Here is an 8147-nt window from a genome sequence, read left to right as displayed (position 1 = left end):
TGGACCTATGGAAATGTGAGGGAGAGGTATTGTCAGCAATACCAAATGTGGCATTGTTACAGGGTAATATGTGAGTATATCCACATGTACAGTAGCTAATATGATACTGGCTACATTGCTGACATTCTGTATATGTGAGCACAATTGTGCATTAAAGCCAACCCCCCACAATGCAGATAGACCTGACACACGTGTGCTGGAATGCAGAGGCTGCCACAGTGATTGATACAGTATTACAGTGATTAACACAGGATGCTTATCTAGATGCTCCTCTGCTGTGGATGCTATGGCATCCACCTTCACGATGTATGGGGTGATGGATGCTTGTGAGCTGTTGGTTGTTCCTAGGTTCACCAGGAATTCCTCTGTGGCCAACCATGGTTGTTTTGCTGCAAGACTTCCACCAGTGGCAGCAGAGTAACTAGCCACAGTGGCTGCCCTTTGCCATGTAGCAGTGACCATATCTGTGGCCTGATGTTGGACCTGCTCGTAGGTCCTGTCCTGTTGGCCTATCTGGTTATTTGCCATGATGAGGTCAGCCTACAGTGCTGCACGTTCTTCACAATGCTGGCAACCCCTGGACAGGAGAATATTATGATGTAGTCTGAGGCTATCCAGGATAACATTATTTTCAGTGGCTGAAAATGGTGGCTGCCTCCTTTGATACATTCTTCCTGAAAGACAACAAGAGGGGAACACATCGCAGGACCAGATACATGGACATCCACTGTCAACAAACCTTGCACAACCAAACTGGCCTGCACTGTCCACTGCTACCTCCCATCTCATACCCTGCAGTCTATCAACACAGTACATGTGTGTCTATCACCAACATAGTAGCAATACCAGTTGTGTCCCTGTGTGCTATGCATATGCTGATGAATGTCTGAACACTCATCAATGCCATCTACTGTGTTGTGTCCTCTATGGACAATGTCCAACTAGCATGTCCTACAGCCACTGTCAGACAAATAGCTGTGTGTTATGACAACTATGTGGTGACAGTCCAGCAACACCTGTCTGCCACAATGACAGACAGCAATGCAAATCTGCTGTACTATATCTTCCCTGTAGGCATCATACCTCTCCAGTACACAGATGTTTGCATAATATGTATATGTGCTTGATATATGTGGTCCTTTTCGCACACACATGTCGATGTCGGGCAGATGGTTGGCAAATAATTGATGGATGCTGTCTGAATATAAAAAATCCAGCTGTCATATGCCAGACCCCTCAGAATACACTTATTCTACAGTAATATCTGTTAGTGTATTCATAGAATTACTTTGTATGGCTAATATGTACACTCTGACACTGAGGTTGGGCCTGTGTCCCCCCCCCTCTACTTATGGCTATGAGCTCAATACCTGCTGTAGTGGGTTGAAAACTATGTTATCCATAGCTCTCAAGTGATGAGGTACGATTGTCAACTAAAGAGTGACTTAGCCAGAGTACATCAAGGACAGTGAGGAACACCTTTACAACATCTGAACTATTCCTGTGTGACATTCACAGACTGAGAAGAGCTGAATAACAGTACATCATGTAATATTACAGCTATGTCCAATCTTATTCACTGTCAATATGTCTAACTCGTAATCCACTAGCTTTTGTACAGGGGCAGACTGTTGTAGGTGAGGTAAGAGGGCCACAGCTGTGATTTGATTCAAAGCATGCACAGCTGGGAGGTCTGTCTGTAACTGCTGGACAGCAGAATATCACAAACGTGTAATTCCCCATAGATGTACTACAGGCCTACTGTTGTAATCCCTACTCACCATACCTCCTTCTCCCATCTGCGTTCCAGTATATGGCACATATATTACACACCTGGTAGAGTGATGTTATCGGTTTGTGAAGAAATCCTCAAAAAAAGTCTTGCTAAATCATAATCTGTCTTGGTAAGGCAACATGCAAACCTGTTTCCCATAAGAAGTTGATTGCCTTTTGTAGTTAATGCTCATTAACAGGTAATTGCCTGTCCACCAATCTGTGGCTCAGACTTATTAAATGCATCCAAAACAGCTGGTTTGCACTTTTATTATCCAATGACGTGGCTCCACAGTGCAATATATATGGCCTTCATATAGCCCTTTTCTAGTCTTTGAGATCGACATTAGTGAGGTGGAGACTACAGCATCACAGAGGATAAGTACAAATACTGTCCACTTGTGAGATTTATGAGGTATGTCAACAGTTTTGCATGCTATGTTTGGCCATTAGCCCATGGCTATCTGATTATCTGGCAGTTCAGTGTTAAACATTGCGGGTTGAAGTTAGTAAGGGAGGAGAGACATGTGAGTGTCAGATGTCATACCCATCAGAATATGCTTGCTAATGTAGTAGCTGCTATTCTATCACCTCACTATCTTTGTAGGGGCAAACTGTGACACATATCCCTGCCGCTGGACCTTCGCCCCCTTCCCCTTTATGTATGATTTTGTCTGGATCCCTTGTCCTGGGTGCTGTGAGATATGGTAGGTCTGTAGCAGGTAGCTTACCATACAGCTGCTGCTGCAGCCTAGGACAGATAGGGGAAAGTGTGAACACTATGGAGAACAGCAAGCTATGCATGTAACTGAGGCAGCAATGTCATCTCTGTCATTACAGCAGAGCCAGTGTGTGGGTACCCTTTGCAGTCCTCTCAAGGGATGTGCTTAAGGTACATCTGTTATATAATAGTGCTAATGACAGAGTAGTAAATGACATATAGTTAGGCTACACATATATGTGCAGTGTGTCCCTACCTATAGGTCTTTGACTTGCAAACATGGGTAGCAGTTAATTCAATAGCAGCAACCTGTGTGGGTTAAAATTGCATGGCTCAGTCATTATTTGCTGTAGTCACTAGAATGTAATTAAAGTGCAACACATTGGATTTGATCCCAGGACTGTAGATGGCAAAATGTACAATATGCAAGACATTTGACAGACTGAGCTAGTATTGCCGCAGGTGTATTTGCAAGATATATGCAGTTGTTGTGCAGCAGGATCCCAACTGTACACATATGTATTTTGCTATTGCTGTCTTAGCAGGTGTGTTTAAAGATGTTGCTGATAAAAAGGGATGGTTACCTACTATCATACCTGTCAACTTGTTAGAGCAAGAGCTTTGGACAAAGTCATGCATACAAGTGGGACAAAGGCCCAAAACTAGGGAAAGTCATTACATATTGCTCCTACAAATGTAGAATGTTGACAAAATAACAGGATTTGCATTAGCATGTTTTTTCTGAAGGGCATAACACTCGACACTCAAAATATTTGTCAGAGTTCCTCATTCAATCTTTGATGACTTGCCAGTACTTTGCCAGAAATACACAGTGTTATGAAACCCAGGCCAACAATAGCAGCCAAAACGTTTGACAGTCTAGAACAATCTGCACAGTTGACAGGTATGCCTGTTACCCAGGCCTGACGTACATCCATTATCATTTATTTGGCTTTGTACTAGTGTAGTGTTTGCATCACAGTCCCAGGTACACATCCATTTTACCATTATATGCACTTGCAGTCTAACAGTGGCAATCAGTACATTTTGCTGGAATCACATGCTTTTTTTTTTTATTTAAAGCTGAGTGGCCTAGTGGGCTAACACACTATGCTATAATTTGCAGGGGCCTGGGTTTGAGATGTGGCAGTGGTGATTATTTTGCTGATTTGCAGAACACTCTGAGAAACACATAAGACCATTAAGGCACTTTTAAGCAGTGTTAAGTGGGTTTGTGCAGGTCTGTGTGACGTGCCACATCATGGAGCTCCACCCTAGCTAAAAATGATTAAAGAAAAGAAAAAGGGGGTGATAGGACAGTGGTGAAATAGGGCAAACAGGAAGAAAAACATACTGAAAGGCAGGTAGGGTTGTGCAGGAAGGGTGTAGGAAAGGACCATAGCTCTCCATTTCTTGTACAGTAACAGCTATGTAGGTATTACAGAATTTGGAGCCTCATACCCCAGAGAGAGGGGTGAGAGTGACATAAATGTGGTCATTAATTAAGGTAAGGATAACTTGTGTCCAGTGTCATGTGTGCAAAATGGAGAACTATGTATGAGGTGATATATTTTTTTTTTTTTTTTGTGGGGCAGGTGCCCACTTTCTTTTTTAAGGAGAGAGTGGAATGTTGGGTGAGGGATGTAGGTATGTGTCAGGAGGTAGGTTGGGTAGGATAAGTTGCATTTGCAGACAGACAAGACATATAAAACAGCTGACAGGAGTGGTGTGTGACACATGAGGGGGTAAACACCTTGTACAGGGAGGGTGTTGTGGAATCCGAGGTGCATGTGCCTCCAGATGGCAGCAGCATGACTGAGATCCCCACCCATGGGCAGTTGTCACTGCTCCTTCACTGTCCTGAAGGTGGCTGTACTGGAGGCTGGGCGCCAGGGCCACTAGGCCCCACCAGGTTGTCAAGTCTGCCCTCAATCTGGTGCAGACGCTGTTCATAGCTCCTATGAAAAATCATGTGCACCATAGCTGATAGCTGATCCTGGGTGATAACCCCCTATCCACCCCCGCAACCCAGGGGGATGGGCCCTGTCCCCTGAGGTGGTTCCATCCAAAGGTGGTGCAGGGACAGCGGAGGGGACAGCACTGGCTAGCATCTCAGATGTACTGGGAACCAGTGCCATGGCTGGCTGAGGTAGAGTAGGTGGATTACTAGGAGCAGGCCTACCCTGATGTGTTGTGGTTATGCAGGTAAAACAATACATATAGGTGAGCTATGAACAAAACCATTGTTAGCAATAACATTGCAAATAACCCCATGACAGTTCAATGCTTATTATATGCAACAAAACAATATATAAAACAACAGTCAGTATAACAGCATGCCAGTAACAGTTATGGCATAAGGCCAACAGAATAGGTAATTCAACAACATGTTAATATGCAACCATAGTAATACATAACATTAATAAAACGCATGCCACAACATAACATTTATGAAACAACATATGTTAATAGTAAACCATAAACAATATATACCATTATACAACTCCCCCCCCCCATTAATATTCAAAAACGTGCACGCTGATTGGTCAGCGTGCATGTTGTAAATCAGAGTTATAGTAATGGAAAAAGGTCTGGTCGCCCGGACTTTTTCCATTACTATAACTCTTTTTTCTCACTGTTTCGCTATGTTAAATGGCTTTAACATACCGAGACAGCTTTAAAAAAAGCAACGGACATTCTCTGTTGCTTTTTATGTTAAACTCTCGCTATGTTAAATGGCTTTAACATACCGAGACAGCTTTAAAAAAAGCAACGGACATTCTCCGTTGCTTTTTTTAAAGCTGTCTCGCTATGTTAAACTCATTTAACATAGTGAAACAGTTTGTAAAAAGCAATGGAGATCTTGCTTTCTCCGTTGCTTTTTTCAAAACTGTATTGCTATGTTAAATGGGTTTAACATACCGAGACAGCTTTAAAAAAAGCAACGGAAATTCTCCATTGCTTTTTTTAAAGCTGTCTCGCTATGTTAAACCCATTTAACATAGTGAAAGCAGTTTGTAAAAAGCAATGGAGATCTTAACATAGCGAAAACAGTTTGTAAAAAGCAATGGAGATCTTGCTTTCTCTCTTGCTTTTGCCCACAGTTCTGATGTACTGCATAGGCATACGCATGCGCAGCACATCAGAACTGCCGCAGAATATCAGACAGCTGCGGAAGGGCAGCCAGGAGGCATTATACAATGCCATTATTTAAGAAAAGTAATAATTTTTTTTCTTAAATAATGTCATTGTATAATAGCAATAACCCACTTCTGGGTGTGGGTAATGCTGGATTTACCCACAGTTGGCTTTGTTTGGCCACTCGGGCTTCGCCCTCGTGACCAAACCACGCCAACTGTGGGTAAATCCAGCAATACCCACACCCAGGCATGGGTTATTGCTATAATAATAAATGTATGAAGATCATGGGTGGGGAGAGAGAAATACAGTCCATTAATACCATTATGGGCTATATCATTGACTACAGTAATGCTATCTACTCTACAGGTCTTACCTTTCTTTATGTATAAATGTGCTGCTGTAGCACATATATAGCTCTTAAACTATCTGCCAAACAGTAATACCTGCATGTACACAACTACAACGAACACTTGCAGATCAGGTGGACCTGTATAACTACCACGGTGTACTGTGGGCTGATGTACTGTTACTCTGTTATTGACATATAACCCAGTCGATGATACATCTATGACAGGTGGATTATACAACAGTAATTACATTCCATGACACAGTGGCACTTGAGAGACATGCATGTGTACAGTAAAGAGAGTAAACAACTGTCACGCTTTGCTTGCTGGGCATGGGGATAAAAAATAATAGCAGTGACTGCAGGGAACATGTATTACTTGACAGCAGCAAACTTTCTAAGACACAACAGGCATACAACAATATCAAGAGTACATATTTTATTGATTTCTTTTATTTTATTATATGTTACTATTATTTCAGGTATTTGTTTCATTTTATGCATTAATAGGATATTGGTGGCAATGATTTCTACAGTCTGTGACATCTGAAAAAAAAAACACTTATTTACAAAATAATATGAGATATCTCACCCATGGGCCTGCAGTTCCTGTGGAAAGAATGATATCTGTAATCAATAAGTGACAGCTAATGTAAGATTTCTGGCAGGCATGGGGATAGAACCCAATATCAGTGCTTGCAGGGCACATGTACGTCACATGTAGGGACTGACTGCAGCAAACTTTCCATGACGTACCAGTCATATAGCCATACCAAGAGTACACATTGTATTTCTTTTATATTAATATGTGGCATTATTCCTGCACATACTTCCTTTACTTTTTGCATTAGTAGCACATTCATGGCAATGACTTTAACAGTCTATGCAGTCTGAATAAACAATTATTTACACATAATATAGGCTACCTCACCCATGTACCAGTCATCACTATGGGGAGAATATCTGTCATCATAACATATCTGAATCAGTAATATTTATTAGTACATAGCACTGGATTTGAACCCTGATTTCTCTGTGTAAAATGTACTTCATACACAGCATTTATCAAACTGTGCTACTGAGTCACTGCTGTAATCTGAATGATGATATTTGCCTAGTGCTCATCTGAAAACAAAATATGACCTGGCACTGCTGCTACTACTACAGTGTTATAGTACACTGCAGTGACAGTTGAACACATGGGTCTATATTAGAACATCGAAGTTTCAAAACTTTGGATGTTCTAATATCGACCCCTATTCAGCGAAAGCTGAAAACATTAAACATACAGAACAGCTATTTTTTTCCTAGGGAACAAATTTGCTGTTCCAAAACACATACACACAACACAAGCACACCAAACAAGCAGCAATCCACACACATACACCTAAAATCTTACACTTAACCCTACACTAAACTATACACACACCACTAACTATCCACTTACCTTAACCCAAACCCTAACCCTAAGATCCGTCACTATCGCACACTCACTTCACCTGCACCCTAACCCTAACTCACCTACCCCGCCCTGAACCTCACATCCACACAATCGCACACTTACCTGACCTGCACCCTAACCCTAACTCACCTAATCCTCCCTAACCTTCACGTCCACACAATCTCACACATATCTAACCCGTGCCCTAACCCTAACTCACCTAACCCACCCTAACCCTCATGTCCACAAAATCGCACACATACCTAACCTGCACCCTAACCCTAACAAACCTAACCCGCACTCAATCACACACTTACCTGAACCTGACCCGTAACATTCCACCTCAGCGCTTAAAATACTGAAGCCGCACAAACGGAAAACCAAATTCTTTCACTAGGAAAAAAATCAGTTTCTCTGTTGCTTCAATATTTTCAGCTTTCATTGAATAGGGGTTGATATTAGAACATTCTAAGTTTTGAAACTTTGATGTTCTAATATAGACACAAACACACATGCATATAATGCAATCATGACAGGGATACTAGTTAACCTATACATTACAAAGTTAAATGCAGGTGTAGAAAATATATTGTTTCTGGGTTGAAATAGCAGCTCTAATTCCACAAGCATTGAACAACAGTTTATTACAGATATCTTCATGCAGTTACTGCAATAGTTTTGACTTTTTCTTGCATAGCATCAGCTGTAATTCCACAGTTATCACA

Source organism: Protopterus annectens, chromosome 12.part0, assembly GCF_019279795.1.
Source record: "Protopterus annectens isolate FY-2018-M chromosome 12.part0, PAN1.0, whole genome shotgun sequence".
NCBI lineage: Eukaryota > Metazoa > Chordata > Ceratodontiformes > Protopteridae > Protopterus > Protopterus annectens.
The sequence above is the reverse complement of the archived record's forward strand: the minus strand, read 5'-3'. Positions refer to the sequence as shown.